Below are 14,664 nucleotides of genomic sequence, written 5' to 3'. Positions count from 1 at the left end.
TATTTTTTCTTTGCGTGTTGAGCATGTATTATACAATGTCTCTAATGTGCCCAGTACTTTTAATCTTAAATACTCAATTTCCTGATACTCAGATTTCAATCTTGACTAGGATGGTTGGGGTATTTGCTTTATAATATATCATTCAGGTGAACATTTCAGTTTTGTACACTTTTTGGAATATGTGTATTTTATAATAAAATGGAGGTAGGTTAGTATGCAAGAACAAAGCAAAACTCTCTCAAAAAAAGAAAAAAATCTATAAATACATTACTGGGATTAATGAGTGAGTTTAGCAAGGTTGCCGGATACAGGGTTAATAGAACAATATTAACAGCATTTCTACATACCAGCAAGAAATAAATAGGTAATGAAAAAAATTAAAGGTAACATTTGTAATAACACGAAGCTATTTTAAGTGCCAAGGAATAGGTCTAACAAAAAAGTACAAAACTTCTATGCCAAAACCTGTAACCATTATTATTATTATTATTATTGACAGGGTCTCTCTGTTGCCCAGGCTGGAGTGCAGTGGCACGATCTCGGCTCACTGCAACCTCTGCCTCCCAGCTACAAGAGATTCTTGTGCCTCAGCCTCCTGAATAGCTGGAACTAAAGGCATGTACTACCACACCGGCTAATTTTTTGTATTTTTGGTAGAGATGAGGTTTCACCATCGTGCTCAGGCTGCTCTCGAACTCCTGACCTCAGGTGATCCGCCCACCTTGGCCTCTCAAAGTGCTGGGATTACAGGGGTCAGCCACTATGCCCAGCCTATAATCATTATTATTATCAAGAAAATTGAAAGTTGTCATTAAATGGAGAGATACTTTATGTCAACCAAGACAAGCGTGGAAATGACAGTATTAAATAATGATGAGAAAATGTGTATTTTCTCATGGAAAAAATGAAATTTGATCCTTATTTTACATTAGACATTAAATCTGTTAATCCTCATGGATTAACAGATGTAAACATGGAAGGCAAATTTATAAGGCATTTAGAAGTTATGTGGAAGAATAGCTTCATGATCTGGGGGTTAAGAAAGACGTATTAGGGCTGGGCATGGTGGCTCATGCCTATAATCCCAGCACTTTGGGAGGCTGAGGCGGGCAGATCACCTGAGGTCGGGAGTTCGAGACCAGCCTGACCAACATGAAGAAACCCCATCTCTGGCCGGGCGCGGTGGCTCAAGCCTGTAATCCCAGCACTTTGGGAGGCCGAGACGGGCGGATCACGAGGTCAGGAGATCGAGACCATCCTGGCTAACACGGTGAAACCCCGTCTCTACTAAAAATACAAAAAAAAACAAAACTAGCCGGGCGAGGTGGCGGGCGCCTGTAGTCCCAGCTACTCGGGAGGCTGAGGCAGGAGAATGGCATAAACCCGGGAGGCGGAGCTTGCAGGGAGCTGAGATCTGGCCACTGCACTCCAGCCTGGGTGACAGAGCGAGACTCCATCTCAACAAAAAAAAAAAAAAAAAAAAAAAGAAACCCCATCTCTATTAAAAATACAAAATTGGCCGGGCGCGGTGGCTCATGCCTGTAATCCCAGCACTTTGGGAGGCCGAGACGGGCGGATCGCAAGGTCAGGAGATCGAGACCATCCTGGTTAACACGGTGAAACCCTGTCTCTACTAAAAATACAAAAAATTAGCCGGGCCTGGTGGTGGGTGCCTGTAGTCCCAGCTACTTAGGAGGCTGAGGCAGGAGAATGGCGTGAACCCGGGAGGCGGAGCTTTCAGTGAGCTAAGATCGCACCACTGCACTCCAGCCTGGGCGACAGAGCGAGACTCCGTCTCAAAAAAAAAAAAAAAAAAAAAAAAAAAAAAAAAAAAAAAAAAAAAAGCCAGTGTGGTGGTGCATGCCTGTAATCCCAGCTACTCAGGAGGCTGAGGCAGGAGAATCGCTTGAACCTGGGAGGCAGAGGTTGCAGTGAGCTGAGATTGCTCCATTGCACTCCAGCCTGGGCAACAAGAGTGAAACTCCATCTCAAAAAAAAAAAAAATGTATTAAATAGCTTTTAGAAAATATTAACCATGAGAGAACAGATCAATTTGAGTTCATTAAAATTTAGAACATCTTTTCATCAAAAGACACCAACATAATAATAATAATGGTAATAGGTTTTGGCATAGAAGTTTTGGTTAGATCTATTCCTAGGCACATAAAATATCTTGTTATTATAAATGTTATCTTTATTTTTTATCACCTATTTATTTCCTCCTGGTACGTAGAAATGCTGTTAATATTGTTCTATTAACCCTGTATCCAGCAACCTTGCTAAACTCACTCATTAATCCTAGTAATGTATTTTATTTATAGATTTTTTTCTTTTTTTTTTTTTTCTTTTTTTGAGACAGAGTTTTGCTCTTATTGCCTAGGCTGGAGTACTATGGTGTGATCTTGCAGAATGCAACCTCCACCTCTCAGGTTCAGTGATTCTCTTGTCTCAGCCTCTTGAGTAGCTGTGATTACAGGTGTACGCCACCATGCCTGGCTCGTTTTGTATTTTTAGTAGAGATGGGGTTTCGCCATGTTGGCCAGGCTGGTCTCCAACTCCTGACCTCAGGTGATCCACCCACCTTGGCCTCCCAAAGTGCTGGGATTACAGCTGTGAGCCACTGTACCCTGCGATTTTTTTTCCTTTTTATATACAGAATCATATCCATAAATAATAGTTTTATTTCTTCTTTCCTAAACCATGTTTTTTCATTTTTATTGTACCTTGTATCAATGACTCATAACACTGCATAATAAACCACCTCAAACTTCAGTGACTTAAAACAAGAATTCATTATTACAGCTTATGAGTCATTATGTTGGGCTCAGCTAAAATAAAAGGGAATGGGTTGCCTCTTGGCTAATCTAGACTAGCTTGAGCTAGGACCACTGGAGTGATTCAGCTCTAATAAATGTTTCAGTTTCCAGCAGATTAGCCCAGACGTGTCCTCATAGATTAGCCCATTCTGCCTCATAGTGATGGCAGAAGAGTAAGAGAATAAGCAGTAACAAGTAAGGTCCCTTGCAGCATAGGTGCTGAATCAGCACACAAGCCCAAGTTCAAGGAGCAGGAGAGTAGATATGGTCTTAGACAAACTGCAGAATCACATTGCAAAGGGGGTGGATATAGGAAACATTGAAGACTTGGTACCATGAACGCCATCAATCTACACAAACTTTAAATTCAGTTTGACTAGAAGGGATGGTGGCAGGCATCCTTGTCTTATTCCTGACTTTGAAGGAAAACCCTTCAACATTTTATCAAGTATGTTTACTGTATGCTTTTTTTATAAATACGTCCTATGAAATTAAAGATGTTCTTTTCTACTGCAATTGCTAAGAGGTTGGCTTTTTTATTTTGTGGAGAAGGGATCTCGCTGTGTTGCAAGGGCTTATCTCAAACTCTTGACCTCAAGCAATCCTCCTGCCTCATCCTCCCAAAGTCCTGGGATCACAGGCATAAGCCACCATGCCCAGCTTTTTGTTAATAAATAAATGGTTATTGGGTTTCATTAAATATTCTATAAATTGAGATGGTCATATGATCTGTATCCTTTATTATGTTATCAGGAATTTTCTTCTAAGCAAAATCAACTCATTTGTGATACATTGCTTTCAGGTATTGATGGATTTCATTTGCTGGTTATTTTTTGGGATCTTTGCATCAAGGTTTATGAATGACATTGGTGTATGATTTTATTTATCATAATTCCCTTGCCAGACTAGGTACTGCGGTTATACTCATCTTGCCACTTTTTATATTCTACAAGATTTTATATCCTATTGACAGCGACAGCGTTTACTTCTTAAATGTCTGGTAAGATTCACCAGTGAGGCCGGGCGCGGTGGCTCAAGCCTGTAATCCCAGCACTTTGGGAGGCTGAGATGGGCGGATCATGAGGTCAGGAGATCGAGACCATCCTGGCTAACATGGTGAAACCCTGTATCTACTAAAAATACAAAAAAAAAAAAAAAAAAAACTAGCCGGGCGACGTGGCGGGCGCCTGTAGTCCCAGCTACTCGGGAGGCTGAGGCAGGAGAATGGCATAAACCCGGGAGGCGGAGCTTGCAGTGAGCTGAGATCCGGCCACTGCACTCCAGCCTGGGTGGCAGAGCGAAACTCCATCTCAAAAAAAAAAAAAAAGATTCACCAGTGAAGTCATCTTGTCCAGAAGTTTGCTTTGGAGCAAAGTTACTAATTACAGAAGCAATTTATTTAGTGGTCCCCAACCTTTTCGGCACCAGTGTGGGGGGTGGTTTCAGGATGAAACTCTTCCACCTCAGATCATCACACATTCCATTCTCATAAGGAGTGTGCAACCTAGATCCCTCACATGCACAGTTCACAATAGGGTTCTAGCTCCTATGAGAATCTAATGCCGCCATTGATCTCACAGGAGACAGAGTTCAGGCAGTAATGCCCACTTGCCCTCCCCTCGACTCCTGCTGTTTGGCTGGTTCCTAACAGGCCACAGACTGGTGGCCTGTTAACCAGGGATTGGGGACCCCTGATTTAAATGTTAAAGGACAATTCAGAGTTTCTATTTCTTCCTGTGTGAATTTTATTAAATATTTTTCTGAAAATTTTCACTGAAAATTTTATTGGCATAAATTATGTTTTTATTATATTTTAAATAAGTATATGATTTATAATGCCTCCTTTTTAATTTCAACTTTTTGTGCTTTAATTTTTTATTTCTTGGCAAGTGTTGCTAGAGATTTTTATCCATTTTATTTGTCTTTTAAAGTACCAACTTTTGATTTTGTTGATCTTCCCTCTTCTATTTCCTGATGTTACTATTTCCTGCCTCTCACCGTTTTGGCTTCATTTTGCTGGTTTTCAGTTTCTAGGGATGGAGTCTAAGCTTACTGATTTTCAGCCATTTTAAAATTTCTAATATTTGACTTTAGTTGCATCCCCTGTTTTCACATGAAGTATTTTCATTATTCTGTTCAAAACATTTTCCAATATCCATTTTGATAAATTCCTTAACCCATGGTTATTTCAAAATGTAGTCTTAAAAATTCAAACATAAGGATTTGAGGATTAATTTCTAGGTTTATTGCATGTGGTCAGAAGTAAACTCAGTATGACTTTGATCCTTTGAGATTTGTTGAGATTTATTTTGTGGAAAATATTGTCCACTTTTGTAATTGTTTAGTATGTTCTTGAAAAGAATGTGTATTCTGTAGTTGGATATGTTGTTAGACATATGAGTATATAGATACATGTATAAAGTCAGGTTTGCTAATTTGAATATTTTTTGATATAGGCATTTATTGCCATAAGCTTCCCTCGGTATTGCTTTTGCTGTATTTGTGGGTTTTATTTTACTATTTTTATTTATTCACTTATTTTTGAGATGGAGTCTGCTCTGTCACCCAGGCTGGAGTGCAGTGGCGCAATCTCAGCTCACTGCAACCTCTGCCTCCTGGATTCAAGTGATTCTCCTGCCTCAGCCCCCTGAATAGCTGGGACTACAGGCACCCATCACCACACCTGGCTAATTTTTGTATTTTTTTTTTTTTTTTTTTTTTTTTTTTTTTTTTTTTTTTTTTTTGAGACGGAGTCTCACTCTGTCGCTCGGGCTGGAGTGCAGTGGCCGGATCTCAGCTCACTGCAAGCTCCGCCTCCCGGGTTTATGCCATTCTCCTGCCTCAGCCTCCGCAGTAGCTGGGACTACAGGCGCCCGCCACCTCGCCCGGCTAGATTTTTGTATTTTTTTAGTAGAGACAGGGGTTCACCATGTTAGCCAGGATGGTCTCGATCTCCTGACCTCGTGATCCGCCCGTCTCGGCCTCCCAAAGTGCTGGGATTACAGGCTTGAGCCACCGCGCCCGGCCAATTTTTGTCTTTTTAATAGAAGCAGGGTTTCACCATATTGGCCAGGCTGGTCTCAAACTCCTCAAGTGATCCTCAGCCTCTGAAAGTGCTCAGATTACAGGCATGAGCCACCATGCCCGGCCTCCACAGGTTTTAGTATGCTGTATTCCCATTTTCATTTGTGTCAATTTCCTTTTTGATTTCTTCATCGACCCCATTGGTGGTTTAGGAGCATGTTGCTTAATTTCCAAATACTGTGCAGTTTCCAATGTTCTGCCTATTATTCTAGATTTACTCTGTTGTCAAAAAAGATACTTGATGTGATTTAGTTTTTTTTTAATTTGTTAAGACTCGTATTGTGGCCTAACATATAATCTATACTAGATAATGTTCCATGTGCTTTTGAGGAGAATGTGTATTCTATGGCTGTTGGATGGAAGGTTCCATAAGTGTCTTGTTAGGTCCGTTTGGTCTAGAGTGTACTTTAACTCTGATATTCTTTGTTGATTTTTGTCTGGATGATCTGCCACTGCTGAAAGTGGAGTGTTGAAATCCTCTAGTATCACTGTATCGCAGTCTATCTCTCCCTTTAGGTCTGTTTAAGATTTGCTTTATAAATTTAGATGTTCCAATATTGGGTGCATATATATTTATTATTGTTATATCCTCTTGTTGTATTGACCATTTTACCATTCTATGATGGCCTCTTTGTCTCTTTTTACAGTTTTAGGCTTAAGATCTATTTTATCTGATGTAACAACTTGTTCTTTTTTGCTTTCCATGTGCAGGAGATATCTTCCCATCCCTTCACTTTCAGTCTGTGTCCTTTCAGGTGAAGGGAGTCTTTTGCAGACAACATATACAGTTGACCCTTGAACATTGTGGGGTTAGGGGCACCAACCCCAGGTAGTTGAAAATCTGTGAATAACTTTTGACTCCCCTAAAACTTAACTACTAATAGCCTAATGTTGACCCAAAGCCTTACCAACAACATAAGTCGATTAACACATATTTTATATGTTGATTCTATTATATACTATAGTCTTACAATAAAGTAACCTAGAGAAAAAATGTTACCAAGAAAATCATAAGGAAGAAAAAATATATTTAATGTTTGTCAAGTAGAAGTGATCATTACACAAAGGTCTTCATCCTTGTGATCTTCACATTGAGTAGTTGAGGGAAAGGAGGGGGAGGAACTGGTTTTCCTGTGAAGACCAGATTGGCAGAGGCGGAAGAAAATCTGCATGTCATTGGACTCATGGAGCTCAAACTCATTGTTCAAGGGCCAACTTTAGTTGGGCTATGTTTTTTAATTATTTCAGCCAGTCTGCCTTTTAATTGGATAATTTAATCCATTTACATTCATGGTAATTATGGATAGGTAAGGGCTTACTATTGCCATTTTGTTACTTTTTTCTAGTTGTTTTGTAGATCTTTTCTCTTAGTCTTCCTTTCTGATTAAGTGATTTTCTCAAAAAATCTAGAAAAATTAGAACAAATGAAACCCCAAATTAGTAAAGGAAAAAAATAATAAAGATCAGAGCAGAAATAAACTAGAGAATTAAATACAAAAGATCAACAAAACAAAGAGTTGGTTTCTGAAAAGATAAAATCAACAAACCTTTAGTTAGACTAAGTATGAAAGATGATTTAAATAGATCAAAGGCCGGGTGTAGTGGCTCACGCCTGTAATCTCAGCACTTTGGGAGACTGAGGTGGGTGGATCACCTGAGGTCAGGAGTTCAAGACAAGCCTGGCCAATAGGGTGAAACCCCATCTCTACTAATACAAATATTGGCCAGGCATGGTGGCGGGCACCTGTAATCCCAGCTACTCCAGAGGCTGAGGCAGGAGAATCACTTGAACCGGGAGGCAGAGGTTGCAGTGAGCTGAGATCGCACCATTGCACTTCAGCCTGGGCAACAAGAGTAAGACTGTCTCAAAAGAAAAAAAAAAAGAAAAGATGATGACAAAGGAGACATCACAATTGGTATCACAAAAATACAAAGGATCATTAGAGACTAATGAACAACTATATGGAAAACTTAGAAGAAATGGATAAATTCCTGGACACACATAACCTGCCAATATTGAATTATGAAGAATTAGAAAACCTGAACAGACCAATAATGAGCAACAAGCTTGAATTAATAATAAAAAGTTTTCCATTAAAAAAAGCTCTGGATCTAATGGATTCACTTACAAATTCTACCAAACATTTAAATAACTGTAGCTGGGCATGGTGACATGTGCCTGTACTCTCAGCTACTTGGGAGGCTGAGGTGGAAGCATCAGTTGAGTCCAGGAGTTCAACTCCAGCCTGGGCAACACCGATCCCATTTTTTTTTTTTTTTTTTTTTTGAGACGGAGTCTTGCTCTGTCACCCAGGCTAGAGTGCAGTGGCATGATCTTAGCTCATTGCAACCTCCACCTCACTGGTTCAAGTGATTCGTGATTCTCTTGCCTCAGCCTCCTGAGTAGCTGGGACTACAGGCACACACCACCACGCCTGGCTAATTTTTTGTATTTTAGTAGAGATGGGGTTTCACCATGTTGCCCAGGCTGGTCTCAAACTCCTGAGCTCAGACAATCCTCCCCCCTTGGCTTCCTAAAATGCTGGGATTACAGGTGTGAGCCACTGCGCCCGGCCAATGCCATTTCTTTAAAATAACACATCAAGAAAGTCATTTGCCATGATTAAGTGGGATTCATCCCAGGGCTGCAAGGATGGTTCCAACCTATGCAAATCAATAAATGTGACATATCACATTAATAGAATGAAGGACAAAAACTATATGATTATCTCAAATTCAACATCCCTTCATGATGAAAACCCTAAACAAATTAGGTATAGGGAGGGGGGAGGGATTGCATTGGGGAGTTATACATGATATAAATGATGAATTGATGGGTGCTGACGAGTTGATGGGTGCAGCACACCAACATGGCACAAATATACATATGTAACAAACCTGCACGTTATGCACATGTACCCTAGAACTTAAAGTATAATAAAAAATAAAAATAAAAAATAAAAAAAAAACAAATTAGGTATAGCAGGAACATAGTTGATTGCAATAAAGGCCATATATAACAAACCCACAGTTAGCATCATACTCAATGGGGAAAAGTTGAAAGCTCTGCCTCTAAAATATGGAAAAATACAAGGTTGTACCACTTCTATTCAACGTAATACTGAGAGTCCTGGCCAGGGAAAGAAAGGGCATCTGGGCATGGGGGCGCATGCCTGTAATCCCAGCTACTCGGGAGGCTGAGGCAAGAGAATCACTGGAACCCAGGAGGCAGAGGTTGCGATGAGCCAAGATTGCACCATTGCACTCCAGCCTGGGCAACAAGAGCGAAACTCCATCGCAAGGAAAAAAAAGTATCTGACTGAAAAGGAGGAAGTCAAATTGTCCTTGTTTGCAGAAGACATGATCTTATATATAGAAAACCCTACAGCCTCCCCCAAAACCTGTTAGGTTAAACAAGTTCAGTGAAGTTATGGGATACAAAATTAACATACAAAAATCACTAGTGTTTCTATACATCAACACCAAACTATCTGAAAAAGAAATCAAGAAAGCACTCCTGTTTTCAATAATACCAAAAATAAAATAGGAACAAATTTAACCAAGGAGGTGAAAGAGCTCTACAATGAAAACTAGGAAAAACTGGTGGAAGAAATTGAAGAGATTACTAATAAATGGAAAGACATCCAATGCTCATGGATTGGGAGAATATTGCTAAAGTGTCCATACTACTCAAAGTAATGTACAGATTCAATGCAATTCCTACAAAAATACCAATGACATTTTTCACCAAAAAAAAAACCCCCTAAAATTTGTATGGAATCACAAAAGACCCTGAAGAGCCAAAGCAATTTTTTTTTTGAGATGGAGTCTCACTCTGTTGCCCAGGAGGCTGAAGTGCAGTGGCATGACCTCAGCTCACTGTGACCTCCTCCTCCGGGATTCAAGTGATTCTCTTGCCTCAGCCTCCTGAGTAGCTGGGGCTAACGGTGTGTGCCATCACGCCCATCTAATTTTGTTGTATTTTTATTGGAGATGGGGTTTCACCGTGTTGGCCAGGCTGGTCTCCAACTCCTGACCTCAGGTGATCTGCCTGCCTCAGCCTCCCAAAGTGCTGAGCCACTGCACCTGGCTGATGTTGAGCACTTATATACTTGTTGGCCATTTGTATGTCTTCTTTGGAGAAACATCTACTCAGGTCCTTTGTCTACTTTTTAATTAGGTTGTTTGGTTTGTTTGCTGTTGAGTTGTGTGAGTTCCATACATATTTCGGATGTAGCTTGCAACTATTTTGATTCCATAGATTGCCTTTTCTTTTTCTTTTTCCTGCTGTGCAGGTTTGGCAGATGCTAGGGCTTCTGGGGAATGGGGAGATGTTGGGCAAAGGGTACAAACTTGGAGTTATACGATTATTAAGTTCTGGGGATCTAATATATACATGGTGGCTACAGTTAATAATACTGTATTATTTACCCGAATTTGATGAGAACAGATTTTTTTTTTTTTTTTCAGAAAGAGTCTCGTACCTGAGACGTGTCCTTTAAATTCTGCTCTTGGTGACCCCAAGATTTCCTCAGGATATACTAGGCCTGAAAGCAGAAAGCCATAGAGTCCTTTGAGGAATTATCTGACAGAGAAAGAGTCTTCCAAGAAATTCCAGACCCCCAACTCCCCATCCTGAAGGCTCAAGAGCAAGGAGATCCGGGCCACCAAGACCCCAAACCACTTCATTCAACAAACTGAGAGCATCTTGATCCAGATTGCCTTCTCTGTTGGGTTGGGCAGTGTGTGGCGTTTTCCTTACCTGTGTCAACAGAATGGAGAAGGTAAGGCCAGGGGCCGGGGTCCTCAGCTTAAGGAAGGAGTTTCTAGGCTGGGAGCCTCGAGTCCTGGGCCCTGAAGGAGGAGAAAACTGGGGTTGGACACATGGGCTCCTAGGGGAAAATGGGGACAGGGCCAGGACTCCTGGCTGCCTGAGCACAGCCCCTGGCAGCTTCATCCTGATGTACTTCTTCATGCTCCTCTTATTCGGGATCCCACTCTTGTACATGGAGATGATCAGGGGGCAGTGGCTGCATGTGGACAACATCCGGGTCTGGAAGCAGCTTGTCCCCTGGCTGTGCAGCGTGAGCTATGCTGGCATTCTGGTAAATGAGGGATCCAGCTCCACGCCATCCCAGATCTCCCTCTGTGGTCCCCGCCCACCGTGTCCACCCCCAGATGTGCGCCTTGGTGAGCTTGTACAACAGCAGCACCATCTCCTGGAATTTCTTCTCCCTGAGCAACTCCTTGGCTCACTCCCTGCCCCGGGACCACTGCCCACTGAAGAACATCAGTGTCACCGGTGAGGAGAGAGGGGCCAGCAGGGCCACCAAGGGGAGGAAGTGAACAGAAGCAGGCACTGAACAAGTTGGTACCCGAGTCCCCCCAGACTTCTCTTGCCTTCAGACTGTGCCCACCAGTACTTCTTGTACCATGCCACCCTCCATGCCTCGGACCACAGTGAAGAAGTGGCTGAAGCCCTCGTCCTGAACCGCAGCCTGGGTCGTCTTCTCAGTTGTGATCACAGGGATTCGGTTTTCAACGCCGGTAAGCTCCCCTGACCGCCAGCGCCACTCCCATGTCACCTTTGCAAATCCGAAGACTTCCACACACTCCACCCTGACACAACCCAACTCCTTCCTGGTGACTGCTCTTCTGCAATCCCTGTGACTCACCCACCCCGAGGACAAGCCCAGATATGCCCCAGCCTCCCGAGTAGCTGCGATTACAGGCACCTGCCACCACACCCGGCTAATTTTTGTATTTTTAGTAGTTTTGCCATGTTGGCCAGGCTAGTCTTGAACTCTTGACCTCAGGCTGAGGCAGGAAAATCCCTTGAATGCAGGGAGGTGGAGGTTGCAGTGAGCTGAGATCGCGCCACTGCACTCTAGCCTGCACGATGGAACGAGACTCAGATGTGGTCACCCAGCATCTCCATGCAGGGGTCCGAGGAAGATTCTGTACTCTCAGGCAAGCGCTGTCAGCCCGGTCTCTACAGAGAACTGCCGCTCCAGTGACAGCTCAAAGAAATTCCTCACTATCAACCAGATCCCCACATCAGGGCATGCAGAGGCCTGTGGGCAACCTTTCAGCTCAGACCAGTCTCCCCAGCTGAGCCCGGCAACCTCCACCTCCCTGCGTTTTGATAGCATGTTAACCCCTAAGGGAGCTGACTGGCATTTGGAGCTTTTGTTGTTTGTTTTTTTGAGACTGAGTTTTGCTCTGGTTGCCCAAGCTGGAGTGCAATGGCGCTATCTCAACTCACTGCAACCTCTGCCTCCCAGGCTCAAGTGATTCTCCTGCCTCAGCCTCCTGAGTAGCTGGGAGTACAGGCACCTGCCACCACGCCCGGCTAATTTTTGTATTTTTAGTAGAGATGGGGTTTCACCGTGTTGGCCAGGATGGTGTCGATCTCTTGACTTTGTGATCACCTGTCTCAGCCTCCCAAAGTGCTGGGATTACAGGCATGAGTCACCACGTCCGGCTTTTTTTTTTCTTTTTTTTTTTTAAGATGGAGTCTTGCTCAGGGTGGAGTGCAATGGCATGATCTCAGCTCACTGCAACCTCTGCCTCCCAGGTTCAAGCGATTCTCCTGCCTCAGCCTCCTGAGTAGCTGCGACTACAGATGCCCATGACCACACCCAACTAACTTTTAAATTTTTTAGTAGGGATGGGGTTTCACCATGTGGGCCAGGCTGGTCTTGAACTCCTGACCTCAGGTGATCTGCCCACCCTGCAAAGTGCCTGGATTATAGGTGTGAGCCGCTTCACCCAGCCTGGGAGTATTTTCTTTCAAACCATCTCCTTGGCATCTGGATCATACTCCCTTTACATTGAAAATGTATTTCAGGCCGGGTACAGTGGCTCACGCCTGTAATCCCAGTACACTGGGAGACGGAGGCGGGAGGATCACTTGAGCCCAGGAGATCGAGACCATCCTGGCCAATATGGTGAAACCCCATCTCTACTAAAAATACAAAAATTAGCCATGTGTGGTGGTGAACGCCTGTAGTCCCAGCTACTCGAGAGGCTGAGGCAGGAGAACCGCTTGAACCCCAGAGGCGGAGCTTACAGTGAGCTGAGATTGTGCCACTGCACACCAGCCTGGGCGACAGAGTAAGGCCCCGTCTTAAACACACTGAAATACATTTTTTTTTTTTTTTTTTTGAGACGGAGTCTCGCTCTGTCACCCAGGCTGGAGTGCTGTGGCCGGATCTCAGCTCACTGCAAGCTCCGCCTCCCGGGTTCACGCCATTCTCCTGTCTCAGCCTCCCGGGTAGCTGGGACTACAGGCGCCGCCACGTCGCCCGGCTAGTTTTTTTTTTTGTAATTTTTAGTAGAGACGGGGTTTCACCGTGTTAGCCAGGATGGTCTCGATCTCCTGACCTCATGATCCGCCCGTCTCAGCCTCCCAAAGTGCTGGGATTACAGGCTTGAGCCACCATGCCCGGCCATTTTCTTTTTTATTAGATCATTTTGGTAAACTCTACCTGTGCCTCCTGGTCCCTGCATTCATGCAGGTGGTCACCTTTCACGTCATCCATCTCCATCCTGGAAGACTCAGCTCACCACCTCTTCACAGCCTCCAAAAATAAACCACTCCTACAAAAGTAGACTTTCCTACAGGTTTGATAAGGATATGCAGAGAGGGGCCCACTCCTAATCACTTCTCAGTCACCCACAGCTTTCTCACCTTGTCCTCCCTGGACCTGTGGCATCAACTACCTCCGGGGCAAATCATTAAAATTCCTCTTAGTTCTGTTATTCTCTCTCAAAGTCTCTTCTCAGTTTCTTTTCCTCTCCTTTCACTTATAAAGTTCTTCCACACAGTCTTTAGCCTCGCTGGCTCCTGTCCCTAAACTCACACATAAGCCGTAAAACCAAGGCCTGGGAATTAAGTGTCCAGCTACCCACCCTTTCAAAGCCATCTTTACTTGCAGTCTCACCCCGACTCCTGGGAAGCTTATTGTCTGCTGCAAACTATCGTCTCCTTAGAATCGTCCTCCCGTAATTCCATCGTGGTACCTCTGGGCCACCTTGACATGGCTCATATTTCTACTCCTGACCGGGAGGCCCCTGCTGATGCTAACTTCTGTCTTCCTCTCCTCCCCTCCGTCATCCTCCTCTGCCTCTTCATCCGAGGTCCTTTCCTGGAAGGTGCGGTCACCAGCCTCAGACGTATGATCACCACAGAGGTGAGGCCCCGGACTCCAAACCTTCTCCCTCCCTCGACTCTCAAGACCTCCGAGTCTCCTTCCCCCACATCTCCTTTCCTTCTGCCCCCAGCCTCCCCTTTATCCCTTTGCTCTCTACCTTAGCTGACCCCTTAGCCTACTTATTTACTGGTAGTCCTACCCTTGCAAGCCCACTCCTAAACACTTCTCAGTTACCCACAGCTCCCTGCCTTGCCCTCCCTGAACCGGTGGCATCAAGCAGGGAGCATGTACTCTATTCCCTGAGCCTGGGCGTGGGTACCATCATCGCCTTCACTTCCTACAAGGCTGGAGGTGATGATTATGTCAAGGTGGCCATTGCAGCCCTGGTCAACCTGATAACCTCGATGCGGACCACATCCATCATCTTTCTAGTGCAGGGATTCTGGACCACCACCAGTGGCCACACCTGGGTTGAGAAGTGAGTAGAGCCTCGCAGGTACAAGGAAAGGCCCCTCCCTTTACCTTAGCAATCCGCCAGCTTCACAACCCTTCAGACTCAAGACCTTTCCATTCATAACATCCTTTCTTCTCACAGAAAGCCATTAAAA

Source organism: Rhinopithecus roxellana, chromosome 12, assembly GCF_007565055.1.
Source record: "Rhinopithecus roxellana isolate Shanxi Qingling chromosome 12, ASM756505v1, whole genome shotgun sequence".
In the NCBI taxonomy this organism is placed as follows: domain Eukaryota; kingdom Metazoa; phylum Chordata; class Mammalia; order Primates; family Cercopithecidae; genus Rhinopithecus; species Rhinopithecus roxellana.
Note: the sequence above shows the minus strand (reverse complement) of the source record.